At 50.8% G+C, this 16,372-nt stretch overlaps 1 protein-coding gene across 4 annotated transcripts in view; it reads left to right on the top strand.

Annotated features, from left to right (window-relative positions):
* The window catches only part of LOC144487573 (BCL2/adenovirus E1B 19 kDa protein-interacting protein 2-like), a 69,712-nt gene that overhangs the window by 9,747 nt on the left and 43,593 nt on the right, over window positions 1-16,372 (top strand). The window contains exon 1 of one of the 4 annotated variants that reach the window (XM_078205657.1): window positions 10,177-10,328. The exons of the other annotated variants lie outside the window; for them this stretch is intronic. The gene's annotated coding sequence lies outside the window, so the exon portion shown is untranslated. Of the gene's footprint in view, window positions 1-10,176; window positions 10,329-16,372 lie in introns of those variants that run through there. 4 annotated transcript variants of the gene reach the window in all.

The following is a 16,372-nucleotide window of genomic DNA, read 5'->3' as shown; positions in this document are numbered from 1 at the left end:
GGGTCAGCATTCATTGCCCATCCCGAGTTGCCCCTGAACAGAGTGACTTGTTCGGCCATTTCAGAGGGCAGTTGAGAGTCAACCACATTGCTGTGGGCTCTGGAGTCACATGTAGGCCAGACCGGGGTAAGGACGGCAGATTTCCTTCCCTAAAGGGAACCAGATGGGTTTTTTTCCGACACTGGGTCATCAGTAGATTCTTAATTCCAGATATTTTTTATTGAATTCAAATTCCACCATCTGCCGTGGCGGGATTCGAACCCGGGTCCCCCAGAACATTAGCTGGAGTTTCTGGATTAATAGTCTAGTGTTAATACCACTAGGCCATCGCCTCACCCTCTTGAGGAAGAGAGCTCCAGAGTATCACAAACTTCAGAGAGGAATGTTTATTTATTAGTGTCAGAAGTAAGGCTTACATTAACACTGCAATGAAGTTACTGTGAAAATCCCTCCAGTCGCCACACTCCTGTTCGGGTTACACTGAGGAAGAATTTAGCACGGCCAATCCACCCTAACCAGCACATCTTTCGGACTGTGGGAGGAAACCGGAGCACCCGGAGGAAACCCACGCAGACACGGGGAGAACGTGCAGACTCCGCACAGATATGATCCAAGCCGGAAAATAATTTTGCCTCGTTTTAAATGGGCGACCCCTTATTTTTAAACAGTGACACCCACCCCTGTGAGAGCAAAAACCCTCCACATGCACCCTGTCAAAAACCCTAATGATTGTATAAAGCCAGACTAAGGAAATTTGGCATGTCCGTTACGACTCTCACCAACTTTTACAGATGCACCATAGAAAGCATTCTTTCTGGTTGTATCACAGCTTGGTATGGGCTCCTGCTCTGCCCAAGACCGCAAGGATCTACAAAAGGGTCGTGAACGTAGCCCAGTCCCATCACTCAAACCAGCCTACCATCCATTGACTCTGTCTACACTTCCCGCTGCCTCGGCAAAGCAGCCGGCATAATCAAGGACCCCACGCACCCCAATACATGTGACAATAATAAATCAAATCTATGAACTCTATGAACGGTATGCCTTGTCTGTATAGCGCGCAAGAAACAATACTTTTCACTGTATCCCAATACATGTGACAATAATAAATCAAATCTATGTACTCTATGAACGGTATGCTTTGTCTGTATAGCACGCAAGAAACAATACTTTTCACTGTATCCCAATACATGTGACAATAATGAATCAAATTTAATCAGGATGAACAGTATTGGAAGTGTCGACAAATACCTGGCGCCCGGAAAGGAATCTGATTAGAAAGAAAAGTTCGATTGCAATGTTCCTGCCTATTCCCACTCTTTGCAAAGTCTTTTGGAAAAGAAAAATCAACCACGATTTTGTCAACAATAAATCTGGAAACAAAAAAAAATCTCATTGTGGAATTTCCTGATGCCTTCCAGCCACAGGAAACCCAAAACCCAATGACTAATACCTTGCACAAGCCAAGGCTGAAGGAATCGTCAGCAACCTGCATGATGAGGGTAGCACAGTGCAGAACCTAGTGATGCGATTAGCTGGCGTTGGGAGCAGATGAGGCCTTCCGCCCCCACCCCCCCGGCTGCCACCGTCTCCCGATCTATCCAACCCTCCTCCCACCATCTCTTCCTCCGCCTTTTTAAAATTCATTTGTGGGACATGGGCGTCGCTGGCTGGGCCAGCATTTACTGCCCATCCCTAGTTGCCCAAGGGTAGTTGAGAGACAACCACATAAGTAAAATGAAGTTTATTCATTAGTGTCACAAGTTGGCTTACATTAACACTGCAATGAAGTTACTGTGAAAATCCCCTAGTCGCCACACTCCGGCACCTGTTCAGGTCAATGCACCCTAACCCGCACGTCTTTCCGACTGTGGGATGAAACCGGAGCAAACCCACGCAGGCACGGGGAGAACGTGCAGACTCCACACAGACAGTGACCCAAGCCGGGAATCGAACCGGCTCCCTGGAGCTGTGAGGCAGCAGTGCTAACCCACTGTGCAGCCCCATTGCTGTGTGGCTCTGGAGTCACATGTAGGCCAGACTGGGGTAAGGAGGGCAGATTTTCTTCCCTAAAGGGAACCAGATGGGTTTTTCCAACAATGGGTCATCAGTGGATTTTTAATTCCACAATTCTTTATTGAATTCAAATTCCACAACTTGCAGTGGTGGGATTTGAACCCGGGTCCCCCAGAACATTAGCTGGAGTTTCTGGATTAATAGTCCAGCGATAATACCACAAGGCCATCACCTCACTGCTAGGTGTCTGCGTGTAGTGACATTAGTGGCCCGGTCAACTTACTTGCAAGCAAGCACGAGTCCAGAACACAAAAGCTGCCCTACACATGTTTATATTTCGAGTTCTACATTCCCATCTACCCCTGGTAACGTTTGCCTTATTTGCCAAATAGTAATCCACCTAAGTCAGCCAGTACCCGTGTGTCGGGTGGGTACACCCACCACGCTGTGAGGGAGGGAGTTCCGGGATTTTTATTGGACATCAGTCAGTCCCCGTGTGTGGAGTAGGTACACCCACAGTGCTGTTAGGGAGGGAGTTCCAGGATTATTATTGGACATCAGTCAGTCCCCGTGTGTGGGGTAGGTACACCCACAGTGCTGTTAGGGAGGGAGTTCCGAGATTGTTATTGGACATCAGTCAGTCCCCGTGTGTGAGGTAGGTACACCCACAGTGCTGTTAGGGAGGGAGTTCCAGGATTGTTATTGGACATCAGTCAGTCCCCTGTGTGGGGTAGGTACACCCACAGTGCTGTTAGGGAGGGAGTTCCAGGATTGTTATTGGACATCAGTCAGTCCCCATGTGGGTGCACCCACTGTGCTGAGGGGACACAGGTTCCAGGCGATGGGCCGGACGTTCAGGACGGGGTGTGAGGGATGAAGAATTTGCAGTTGTATGAATCAAAATATCAATTTTCCCTCCCCCAGCAACAACGCTTAGCAAAGAACCTTGTGTGGAAACTGCGGTGCATTTTGTAATACACCTTTCCAGACAACACCAGAGGGAAAGGCAGACAAAAGGCTCTGCCCCGAGAGAAACCTCACGCCAGAGCAGAGATGATCATGTTATCAGCATGGCTGCTCCGCTGATGTGTTGACCATCTGGTCCGACAGGGTTCGACACGCTCACATTCCTTTCGGTTGGGCAAGGCTGATCTTGGGCGTGTGGGTAGTCAGACCCCAATGAGCAGGGAATGTAGCCTCGACACAATGTAGTCGGGACAAGTCTGGACACAAAAGCTTGAGGAGGTGGTTGCACATTGAACACGTAACTCTGACTCAGCGCTGAGGTTCGATGACGGGTGATCTGTGATGGAACACCCTGTCATGGAGTCAGCTTCACCTCGAAAACAGAAAGGCCGTACTGTTTACAGCCTGAGAAATAGGCCATTCGGCCCCACTGCTCCGTGCTGGTGTTCCTGTACTACACCACGCTCCCCACACCCACTCTGCATCACCCCTCCGCCATCACCATATCCTTTTATTCCTTTCTCCTTCCTGCCCACTTCAATGTATCTCTGCTCTTTACCCCGGCCACTCCCTGTGCCAGGGACTCCCACATTCTCCCCGCTCCCTGTGGGAGCGAGTCCCACATTCTCCCCCACTCCCCCCGTGGGAGCGAGTCCCACATTCTCCCCCACTCCCCCGTGGGAGCAAGTCCCACATTCTCCCCCACTCCCCCCGTGGGAGCAAGTCCCACATTCTCCCCCACTCCCCCGTGGGAGCAAGTCCCACATTCTCCCCCACTCCCCCCGTGGGAGCGAGTCCCACATTCTCCCCCACTCCCCCCGTGGGAGCGAGTCCCACATTCTCCCCCACTCCCCCCGTGGGAGAGAGTCCCACATTCTCCCCCACTCCCCCCGTGGGAGCGAGTCCCACATTCTCCCCCACTCCCCCCGTGGGAGCGAGTCCCACATTCTCCCCCCACTCCCCCCGTGGGAGCGAGTCCCACATTCTCCCTCCACTCCCCCCGTGGGAGCGGGTCCCACATTCTCCCCCCGTCGGAGCGAGTCCCAGATTCTTCCCCACTCCCCTATGGGAGCGAGTCCCACATTCTCCCCCACTCCCCCCGTGGGAGCGAGTCCCACATTCTCCCCCACTCCCCCCGTGGGAGCGAGTCCCACATTCTCCCCCACTCCCCCCGTGGGAGCGAGTCCCACATTCTCCCCCACTCCCCCCGTGGGAGCGAGTCCCACATTCTCCCCCCACTCCCCCCGTGGGAGCGAGTCCCACATTCTCCCTCCACTCCCCCCGTGGGAGCGGGTCCCACATTCTCCCCCCGTCGGAGCGAGTCCCAGATTCTTCCCCACTCCCCTCGTGGGAGCGAGTCCCACATTCTCCCCCCACTCCCCCCGTGGGAGCGAGTCCCACATTCTCCCTCCACTCCCCCCGTGGGAGCGGGTCCCACATTCTCCCCCCGTCGGAGCGAGTCCCAGATTCTCCCCCACTCCCCTATGGGAGCGAGTCCCACATTCTCCCCCACTCCACCTGTGGGAGCGAGTCCCACATTCTCCCCCACTCCACCTGTGGGAGCGAGTCCCACATTCCCCCCCACTCCACCTGTGGGAGCGAGTCCCACATTCCCCCCACTCCCCTTGGGAGCAAGTCCCCATTCTCCCCCACTCCCGCCACGGGAGCGAGTCCCACATTCTCCCCCACTCCCCCGTGGGAGCGAGTCCCACATTCTCCCCCCCTCTCCACCCATGGGAGCGAGTCCCACATTCTCCCCCACTCCCCCCATGGGAGCGAGTCCCACATTCTCCCCCCCACTCCCCCTGTGGGAGCGAGTCCCACATTCTCCCCCACTCCCCCCGTGGGAGCGAGTCCCACATTCTCCCCCACTCCCCCGTGGGAGCGAGTCGCACATTTTCCCCACTCCCCCCGTGGGAGCGAGTCCCACATACTCCCCCACTCACGCGTGGGAGAGAGTCCCACATTCTCCCCTCACTCCCCCGTGGGAGCGAGTCCCACATTCTCCCCCACTCCCCCTGTGGATGCGAGTCCCACATTCTCCCCCACTCCCCCCGTGGGAGCGAGTCCCACATTCTCCCCCACTCCCGCGTGGGAGCGAGTCGCACATTTTCCCCACTCCCCCCATGGGAGCGAGTCCCACATTCTCCCCTCATTCCCCCGTGGGAGCGAGTCCCACATTCTCCCCCACTCCTTCTGTGGGAGCAAGTCCCACATTCTGCCCCACTCCCCCGTGGGAGCAAGTCCCACATTCTCCCCCACTCCCCCGTGGGAGCGAATCCCACATTCTCCCCCACTCCCCCGTGGGAGCAAGTCCCACATTCTCCCCCACTCCCCCGAGGGAGCGAGTCCCACATTCTCCCCCACTCCCCCGTGGGAGGGAGTCCCACATTCTCCCCCACTCCCCCGTGGGAGCGAGTCCCACATTCTCCCCCCCCACACCCCCATGGGAGCGAGTCCCACATTCTCCCCCACTCCCCCGTGGGAGCGAATCCCACATTCTCCCCCACTCCCCCGTGGGAGCGAATCCCACATTCTTCCCCACTCCCCCGTGGGAGTGAGTCCCACATTCTTCCAACTGATGTCCAATAACAATCCTGGAAACTTTTGTAATTATTGATGCGAAGTATCACTGCTCCAGCAAGCAGATAAAGACGGAAAAGAAGATGAGCCTTTTTCAAGGGCCATTTTGATTTGATTTGATTTATTTTTTTCAATGTTTATTTATTCGTGTCACAAGTTAGGCTTACATTAACACAGCAATGAAGTTACTGTGAAAATCCCCTAGTCGCCACACTCCTGTTCGGGTTACACTGAGGGAGAATTTAGCACGGCCGACGCACCCTAACCAGCACGTCTTTCGGACTGTGGGAGGAAACCGGAGCACCCGGAGGAAACCCACACAGACACGGGGAGAACGTGCAGACTCCGCACAGACAGTGACCCGAGCCGGGAATCGAACCCGGGTCCTTGGCGCTGTGAGGCAGCAGTGCTAACCCACTGTGCCACCTCATGGCCCATGTAAACCTGTTGGACTTTAACCTGGTGTTGTTATACTTCTTACTGTGTTTACCCCAGTCCAACACCGGCATCTCCACAGCATGTATTGGGATACAGAGAAAGGAATTGTTTCTTGTGCACTATACAGACAAAGCATACTGTTCATAGAGTACATAGATTAGATTTATTATTGTCACATGCATTGGGAAACAGTGAAAAGTATTGTTTCTTACGCGCTATGCAGACAAAGCATACCGTTCATAGAGTACATGGATTTGATTTATTATTGTCACATGCATTGGGAAACAGTGAAAAGTATTGTTTCTTACGCGCTATGCAGACAAAGCATACCGTTCATAGAGTACATGGATTTGATTTATTATTGTCACATGCATTGGGATAGTGTGAAACGTATTGTTTCTTGCGCGCGATACAGACAAAACATACTGTTCATAGAGTACAGAGGGGCGAAGGAAAGGAGAGAGTGCAGAACGCAGTGTTACAGTCATAGCTCGGGTGTAGAGAAAGATCAGCTTAGTGCGAGGTAGGTCCATTCAAAAGTCTGACAGCAGCAGGGAAGAAGCTGTTCTTGAGTCGGTCGGTGCGTGACCTCAGACTTTTGAATCTTTTTCCCGACGGAAGAAGGTGGAAGAGAGAATGTCCGGGGTGTGCGTGGGGGTCCTTGATTATGCCGGCTACTTTTCCCCGAGGCAGAGGGATGTGTAGACAGAGTCAATGGATGGGAGGCTGGTTTGTGTGATGGACTGGGCTACATTCACGACCCTTTGTAGTTCCTTGCGGTCTTGGGCAGAGCAGGAGCCCAGACCAAGCTGTGATACAACCAGAAAGGATGAAAGAAAGATGATAGTTGTTGCTGAGACTGGCTTTCAATCCCAGATTTTATGGATTGAGTTGAGGGCGGGGATTCTCCGGCCTCGCCCGCGACTGGGATTCTCCAGTCCCGCTGCAGTGAGACAGGTGCCCAATTCTCTGTTCTTGCTGGCAGGATAGGAGAATCCTTCCCAAGATGGGTTCTGAACCCATGTCCCCAGGGCGAAAAGCCTGTGTCTCCGGGTTACTAGGACAGTGTCTTTAACGCTAACTCTCCACGGTTATGATGAGTAAATATCTTCAAGAAGAAAGTGATTGTGAGAAGGCGCTGGAAAGAGTGCAGAGGAGATTTACCAGGATGCTTCCTGGTTTGGAGGGTAGGTCTTATGAGGAAAGGTTGAGAGAGCTGGGGCTGTTCTCTCTGAAGTGGAGGAGGCTGAGGGGAGACTTAATAGAGGTGTATAAAATGATGAAGGGGATAGATAGAGTGAACGTTCAAAGACTATTTCCTCGGGTGGATGGAGCTATTACAAGGGGCCATAACTATAGGGTTCGTGGTGGGAGATATAGGAAGGATATCAGAGGTAGGTTCTTTACGCAGAGAGTGGTTGGGGTGTGGAATGGACTGCCTGCAGTGATAGTGGAGTCAGACACTTTAGGAACATTTAAGCGGTTATTGGATAGGCACATGGAGCACACCAGGATGATAGGGAGTGGGATAGCTTGATCTTGGTTTCAGATAAAGCTCTGCACAACATCGTGGGCCGAAGGGCCTGTTCTGTGCTGTACTGTAAAACAGGCTTGCTGGCTGTGTCAGCCAGCCAGTTTCGCCTTACACATTGAGGGCACGCAGTCAGTCGGGTTCATTGTTGGTGAGTGGTTTCGCTTTGTGGATCAGCGCAGACGTCAAATGGTTAAACTCCAAAGTTACGCCCTATTGTGGGAAGTGGGCAGAGTACAGGAGACAGCCTTGTTTACAGTCTCCACTGCTGTAATTGAGAGTAGCGGTTCTATTTAAAGATTCCAGGGTGTGTTTCTTTTATTCAAAAGGAGCGACCCCTCCCAGTTAGCCTTATCGACATTCTGCTCCTGCGTGTCTCCTATTGCTCACATAATCACAGCAGTGCAGGAGGCCATTCAGCCCATCAAGTCTGCACTGACCACAATTCCACCCAGGCCCTATCCCCACAACACTCATGTTTACTCTGCTAATATCCCTGACACGAGGGGCAATTTAGCACGGCCAATCCACCTAACCCGCACATCTTTGGGACACCAAGGGGCAATTTAACCTGAAATTTAACCTGCACAACTTTGGACAGGTTAGGTGTATTGGCCGTGCTAAATTGTCCCTTAGTGTCCAAAGATGTGCAAGTTAGGTGGATTGGCCATGCTAAATTGTCCCTTAGTGTCCAAAGATGTGTGGGTTAGGTGGATTGGCCGTGCTAAATTGCCTCTTAGTGTCCAAAGATGTGTAGGTTAGGTAGATTGGCCGTGCTAAATTGCCCCTATGTGTCCAAAGATGTGCAGGTTAGGTGGATTGGCCGTGCTAAATTGCCCCTATGTGTCCAAAGATGTGCAGGTTAGGTGGATTGGCCGTGCTAAATTGTCCCCTTAGTGTCCAAAGATTTGCGGGTTGGGTGGATTGGCCATGCTAAATTGCCTCTTAGTGTCCAAAGATGTGCAGGGTAGGGGGATTGGCCATGCTAAATTGTCCCTTAGTGTCCAAAGATGTGCAGGTTAGGTGGATTGGCCATGCTAAATTGCCCCTTAGTGTCCAAAGATGTGCGGGTTAGGGGGATTGGCCATGCTAAATTGCTCCTTAGTGTCCAAAGATGTGCGGGTTAGGGGGATTGGCCATGCTAAATTGCCCCTTAGTGTCCAAAGATGTGCGGGTTAGGGGGATTGGCTGTGCTAAATTGCCCCTTAGTGTCCAAATGCAGCAAGAAGAGCCAAAGCTTGAGGAGAGAGAGAGAGAGAAAGAGTTAACGCTGTGGGGTCGATGACCTGTCATCAGGAGCTCCTTTGTTTCTCTTCCCATTGATGCTGCCAATGTCTTTGCATTTCCAGCATTTCCTGTTTTTATCTCAGGCCTCCGGCATGCGCACTACTTTAGACATTCTCACCAACACACACATTCGGAGCAGGCCATTCGGCCCCTCGGCCCCTGCTCTGCCAATCAATAAGATCATTGCCGATCGGAATGTAACCTCAACCCCACATCATTTACGCCGGCCCCCTGATAACCTTTCACCCCTTGCTAATCAAAAATCTATCCACCTCCGACTTAAAATTACAGTTATGTTTCTTGCATGCTATAAAGACAAAGCATACCATTCATAGAGTACATAGATCTGATTTATTATTGTCACATGTATAGGGATACAGTGAAAAGTATTGTTTCTTGCGCGCTATACAGACAAAGCATACCGTTCATAGAGTACATAGATTTGATTTATTATTGTCACAAGTATCGGGATACAGTGAAAAGTATTGTTTCTTACGTGCTATACAGACAAAGCATACCGTTCATAGAGTACATAGGTTTGATTTATTGTCACATGTACTGGGATACAGTGAAAAGTATTGTTTCTTGCGCGCTATACAGACAAAGCATACCGTTTATAGAGAAGGAAAGGAGAGAGTGCAGAATGTAGTGTTACAGTCACAGCTAGGGTGTAGAGAAAGATCAGCTTAGTGCGAGGTAGGTCCATTCAAAAGTCTGACAGCAGCAGGGAAGAAGCTGTTCTTGAGTCGGTCGGTACGTGACCTCAGACTTTTGTATCTTTTTCCCGACGGAAGAAGGTGGAAGAGACAATGTCCGGGGTGCGTGGGGGTCCTTGATTATGCTGGCTACTTTTCCCAAGGCTGCGGGAAGTGTAGACGGAGTCAATGGATGGGAGGCTGGTTTGTGTGATGGGACTGGGCTGCATTCACTTTGTAGTTCCTTGCGGTCTTGGGCAGAGCAGGAGCCCAGACCAAGCTGTGATACAACCAGAAAGAATGCTTTCTATGGTGCATCTGTAAAAGTTGGTGAGAGTCGTAGCGGACATGCCAAATTTCCTTAGTCTTCTGAGAAAGTAGAGGCGTTGGTGGGGCTTTCTTAACTATAGTGTCGGCGTGGGGGGGGACCAGGACAGGTTGTTGGTGATCTGGACACCACAAAACGAGCATGTCTCAAAGGGCCGAGTGGCCTCCTCCTGCTTCTACTCTCTGTGAGAGAGAGAGTGAGAGTGAGGCTTGTTCTTTCAGGCTTGTATTCCGTGTCGTCACGGAGGTAGATTAAAGCGGAATTGTGTGTGGGGTTGCTGGGGTAACTGGGCTGGGTGGGTGTGGCGGGGTAGACATGCCCAGGCCACAGGTGAGCTGTGGTGATGTAAACAGCCTTCAGTCTGTTCTGTGACACACGGCGAGGCAGCCTTAACTTTCGGGAAGGGAAAGTCGGGAAGTCTGAATGTTTGATTTGGCCTCCTGCTGAACTCGCTGGGTCAGTAAGTCAACTGAGAAAAATCTCGGTGAGTGCCTTTTTGAAAAATTACACACAGTGCAGTGTTTGGGAGTGTGGTACCTTCTACGTTTTATGATGGACCAAGTATTCCTTTTAGGGTGTTGTGCTGAGGGCGTCAAGTTACTTGGTTTAAAGGAACAATATATTGTGAAATTAAATGCCACATTTTTTTGGTGAGTTCCTGTCTGCTGTTTACCTGTCGTTTATGTAACATTTCCACTAACTACTTCCCCCTCACTAACAACAGTCTGAATCAGACAAGCCCAGTGGCTGCTTGCAGACATTCACCAAGTTACTCAGACATACTGATGGACAGTATCGTGTACAGACATGTCTTGCCGAGCACAAGACACTTCACGTCTTGTAGAGATTCCGTGTTCTGGAAATGAGACTTACACGCACACGGACACACACACGCACACCCCTGGCACACACGCACACTCTCCTGATGCATGCGTGCGCGCACAGCACGCACACACACCCCTAACACTCACACATCTGCCTCACACACACACGCACACACAAACGCATGCACACACACACGCACATGCGCACACACGCACACACACATGCATGCACACACATGCACACGCACGCACACACGCATGCACACACACACATGCGCGCGCACACGCGCACACACACGCACACATGCACACACACGCACACGCATGCACACACACGCACACACACATGCACACACACACGCACAAAATCAGAGAATCCCTACAGTGCAGAAGGAGGCCATTCGGTCCATCGAGTCTGCACCGACCACATTCCCACCCAGGCCCTATCCCCATAACCCCACGCATTTACCCTAGCTAGTCCCCCTGAATTCCCCCACTAAGGGGCAATTTAGCATGGCCAATCCACCTAACCTGTACATCTTCGGTAGGGGAACATGTGGCAAATAGTGACCACAACTCTGTTAACTTTAGGATAGTAATGGACAAGGATGAGTGCTGTCCTACGGGCAGGGTGCTAAATTGGGGGAAGGCTAACTATAGCCGGATTAGGCAGGAATTGGTGGCCGTTGATTGGGAGAGGCTGTTCGGGGGTAAGTCCGCGTCTGGCATGTGGGAGTCTTTTAAGGAACAGTTGATAAGGCTGCAGGACAGGCATGTGCCTGTAAAAAGGAAGGATAGGAAAGGTAGGATTCGAGAGCCGTGGATAACCAGGGAAATTGAGGATCTGATCAAAAAGAAAAGAGAGGCGTATGTTAGGTCCAGGCAACTGAAAACAGATGGAGCTCTGGAGGAATACAGAGAGAGTAGGAACGAACTAAAACGGGGAGTTAGAAAGGCAAAAAGAGGTCACAAAATGTTCTTGGCAGACAGGATTAAGGAGAACCCTAAGGCATTTTATTCAAATGTTAGGAACAAAAGAGTTGTCAGGGAAAAAGTCGGACCTCTCGGGGACAAAGGAGGGGAATTATGCTTAGAACCCAAGGGAATAGGGGAGATCCTAAATGAATACTTTGCATCGGTATTCAAAAAGGAGAGGGACTTGTTGACTGGGAGTGTCTCAGAGGGAGGTGTTGACCCGTTAGAGAGAATCTCCATTACAAGGGAGGAAGTGTTAGGTTTTTTAGGTAACATTAAAACTGACAAATCCCCAGGGCCTGATGGCACCTATCCTAGACTGCTCAGGGAGACGAGAGATGTAATTGCTGGGCCTCTGACGGAAATCTTTGTCTCTTCGTTGGACACAGGTGAGGTCCCTGAGGATTGGAGGATAGCGAATGTGGTACCGTTATTTAAGAAAGGTAGCAGGGATAACCCGGATAATTATAGGCCAGTGAGCTTGACGTCCATGGTAGGGAAGTTGTTGGAGGGGATTCTTAGAGACAGGATATATGCGCATTTAGAATGGAACAATCTCATTAGTGACAGACAGCATGGTTTTGTAAGAGGGAGGTCGTGCCTTACAAATTTGGTGGAGTTTTTTGAGGAAGTGACAAAAACGGTTGATGAAGGAAGGGCTGTGGATGTCGTCTATATGGATTTCAGTAAGGCATTTGACAACGTCCCTCATGGCAGGTTGGTTAAGAAGGTTAAGGCTAATGGGATACAAGGAGAGGTGGCTAGAAAACTGGCTTGGCCACAGGAGACAGAGGGTAGCAGTCGAAGGGTCTTTTTCCGGCTGGAGGTCTGTGACCAGTGGTGTTCCGCAGGGCTCTGTACTGGGACTTCTGCTATTTGTGATATATATAAATGATTTGGAAGAAGGTGTAACCGGTGTAATCAGCAAGTTTGCGGATGACACGAAGATGGCTGGACTTGCGGATAGCAATGAACATTGTCGGACAATACAGAGTATAGAAACACAGAGGGACCTGGGTGTGCAAGTCCACAAATCCTTGAAGGTGGCAACACAGGTGGAGAAGGTGGTGAAGAAGGCATATGGTATACTTGCCTTTATAGGACGGGGTATAGAGTATAAAAGCTGGAGTCTGATGATGCAGCTGTATAGAACGCTGGTTAGGCCACATTTGGAGTACTGCGTCCAGTTCTGGTCGCTACACTACCAGAAGGATGTGGAGGCTTTAGAGAGAGTGCAGAGAAGGTTTACCAGGATGTTGCCTGGTGTGGAGGGTCTTAGCTATGAGGAGAGATTGGGTAAACTGGGCTTGTTCTCCCTGGAAAGACAGAGAATGAGGGGAGACCTAATAGAGGTGTACAAGATTATGAAGGGTATAGATAGGGTGAACAGTGGGAAGCTTTTTCCCAGGTCGGAGGTGACGATCACGAGTGGTCACGGGCTCAAGGTGAGAGGGGCGAGGTATAACTCAGATATCAGAGGGACGTTTTTTACACAGAGAGTGGTGGGGGCCTGGAATGCGCTGCCAAGTAGGGTGGCGGAGGCAAACACGCTGGCATCGTTTAAGACTTACCTGGATAGTCACATGAGCAGTCTGGGAATGGAGGGATACAAACGAATGGTCTAGTTGGACCAAGGAGCGGCACAGGCTTGGAGGGCCAAAGGGCCTGTTTCCTGTGCTGTACTGTTCTTTGTTTGTCCTTTGCACACTAAGGGGCAATTTAGCACGGCCAATCCCCCTAACCGACACATCTTTGGACTGTGGGAGGAAACCGGAGCACCCGGAGGAAACCCACGCAGACATGGGGAGAACGTGCAGACTCCACACAGACAGTGACCCGAGCCGGGAATCGAACCCGGGTCCCTGCTGCTGCGAGCCAGCAGTGCTAACCACTCTGCCACCATGCCACACACAGTGGCACGGTGGTTAGCACTGCTGCCTCACAGCGCCAGGGACCCGGGTTCGATTCCCGGCTTGGGTCACCGTCTGTGCGGAGTCTGCACATTCTCCCCGTGTCTGTGTGGGTTTCCTCCGGGTGCTCCGGTTTCCTCCCACAGTCCGAAAGACATGCTGGTTAGGGTGCATTGACCCGAACAGGCGCCGGAGTGTGGCAACTAGGCGAATTTCACAGTAACTTCATTGCTGTGTTAATGTAAGCCTTACTTGTGACTAATAAAAAAACACACACACATACACACACACCTCTGACACCCATATACACCAAAGGAAATCTGAGTTCACCTCTCATCTGAGCCCTTCATAAGATATAGAGGAGCAGAATGAGGCCACTCGGCCCATCGAGTCCACTCCGCCATTCGATCATGGCGGATATTCTCCTCATCCCCATTTTCCTACCTTCTCCCCATAACCCTTCACCCCCATTCCCAATTAAAAACCTGTCTAACTCCCCCCTTAAATGTACTCACTGTCCCAGCATCCTCCGCACTTTGGGGGGCAGCGAATTCCACAGATTCACAACCCTTTGGGGGAAGTAGTTTCTCCCCCAACTCTGTTTTAAATTTGCTGTCCCTTATCCTGAGACCTCTCGTCCCAGAATGCCCCACAAGAGGAAGCATCCGCTCCCCGTCTACTTTATCCAAACCTTTTATCATCTCGTGCACCTCAGTTTGACCTCCCCTCATTCTTCTAAATCCCAGAGAGTGTCGGCCTGAACTGTTCAATCTCTCTTCACACGACAAACCCCTCATCTCTGGAATCAATCCAGTGAACCTCCTCTGAACTGCCTCCAATCCCACTACATCTTTCCTCAAATAAGGGGACCAAAACTGTGCACAATACTCCAGGTGCGGCCTCACCAATGCTTTGTGCAGTTGCAACAATACTTCCTTACCTTTATATTCTATTCCTTTATCTATAAATGCCCACATCCCATTCGCTTTCTTTATTATCTGCTGTACCTGCACGCTAGTTTTCTGTGACTCATGAACGAGGACACCCAGATCTCTCTGCACAGGAGCTCCCTGAAGTCTCTCCCCATTTAGATCATATTCCGGCCAAAATGCATGGCTTCAAACTTACCCACGTTAAACTCCATCTGCCACATTTTGGCCCACTCTCCTAACCTATCTATATCCATTTGTAAGGTTCATATTTCCTCATTGCAGCTTGCTGTCCCGCCTATTTTTGTGTCATCTGCTAACCCTGTATCCAAATCGTTAATATAGATTATAAATAGCTGGGGCCCAAGGATCGAACCCTGTGGCACTCCACTAGTTACTTCTTGTCCATCCAGAAAAAAAACCCATTTATGCCGACTCTCTGTCTTCTGGCCATCAGCCCATCCTCTATCCAAACTAATAAATTACCCCTAACCACACGTGATCTAACCTTGTGAATTAACCTTTTGTGTGGCACCTTATTAAATGCCTTCTGGAAGTCCAGATATAGTACATCTACTGGATCCCCATTATCCACTTTGCTCGTTACATCTTCAAAGAACTCCAGCAAATTAGTCAAACGTGATTTGCCTTTCATGCTGATGGCAAGCGTTCTGACTTTCTAAATGTCCTGATATTGCTTCCTTGATTTGATTTGATTTATTATTGTCACATGTATTAGGATACAGTGAAAAGTATTGTTTCTTGCGCGCTATACAGACAAAGCATACCGTTCATAGACAAGGAAAGGAGAGAATGCAGAATGTAGTGTTACAGTCACAGCTAGGGTGCAGAGAAAGATCAACTTAATGCGAGGTAGGTCCATTCAAAAGTCTGACCGCAGCAGGGAAGAAGCTGTTCGTGACCTTGTGGAGTGACCTCAGACTTTTGTATCTTTTTCCCAACGGAAGAAGGTGGAAGAGAGAATGTCCGGGGTGCGTGGGGGGTCCTTGATTATGCTGGCTGCTTTTCCCGAGGCAGCGGGGAAGTGTAGACAGAGTCAATGGATGGGAGGCTGGTTTGTGGGCAGCACAGTGGGTTAGCACTGCTGCCTCACAGTGCCAGAGACCCGGGTTCGATTCCCGGCTCGGGTCACTGTCTGTGTGGAGTCTGCATGTTCTCCCCGTGTCTGCGTGGGTTTCCTCCGGGTGCTCCGGTTTCCTCCCACAGTCTGAAAGACGTGCTGGTTAGGGTGCATTGTCCGTGCTAAATTCTTCCTCAGTGTAACCCGAACAGGAGTGTGGCAACTAGGGGATTTTCACAGTCACTTAATTGCAGTGTTAATGTAAGCCGACTTGTGACACTAATAAATAAACTTTTTTGTGTGATGGATTGGGCTACGTTCACGACCCTTTTGTAGTTTCTTGACAATTGATTCTAACACTTTCCCAACAGCAGATGTTAAATGAACTGGTCTGTAATCTCCCACATTTTGCCTCCCTCCCTTTTTGAATAAGGGTGTGACATTAGTATTTTTCCAATCCACTGGAACCTTATCCCGTGTCCAGGAAAAGGTTTCAGTGGATTGTTTGCGTTCGGGTTAATTTTATCACTTTTTGTCAGCCCTGTCTCAGTGGGTGACATTGTCAAGAGGCGGCCTTCTCTTGTTCCACTCCACAAGGTTGGGCAGGTAACCCAGGCCAATGCACCCAATGCCAGTACTGTAGGAGCACTGCACTGTCGGAGGTTGGGTTGTTACCCCTGTCGGGGGGGGGGGAGGGGGGGGGGGCATTATTTCGAAACAGAGCAGCAGAGGCCTCCCCCGCCTCCTGTGTGCTGGGTCTAATTCTGACCCTCACCTGATGCCTACAAACGGACAATCTGGGTCATTAT

This window comes from Mustelus asterias, unplaced genomic scaffold, assembly GCF_964213995.1.
Source record: "Mustelus asterias unplaced genomic scaffold, sMusAst1.hap1.1 HAP1_SCAFFOLD_885, whole genome shotgun sequence".
NCBI lineage: Eukaryota > Metazoa > Chordata > Chondrichthyes > Carcharhiniformes > Triakidae > Mustelus > Mustelus asterias.
The sequence above is the reverse complement of the archived record's forward strand: the minus strand, read 5'-3'. Positions and strand labels throughout refer to the sequence as shown.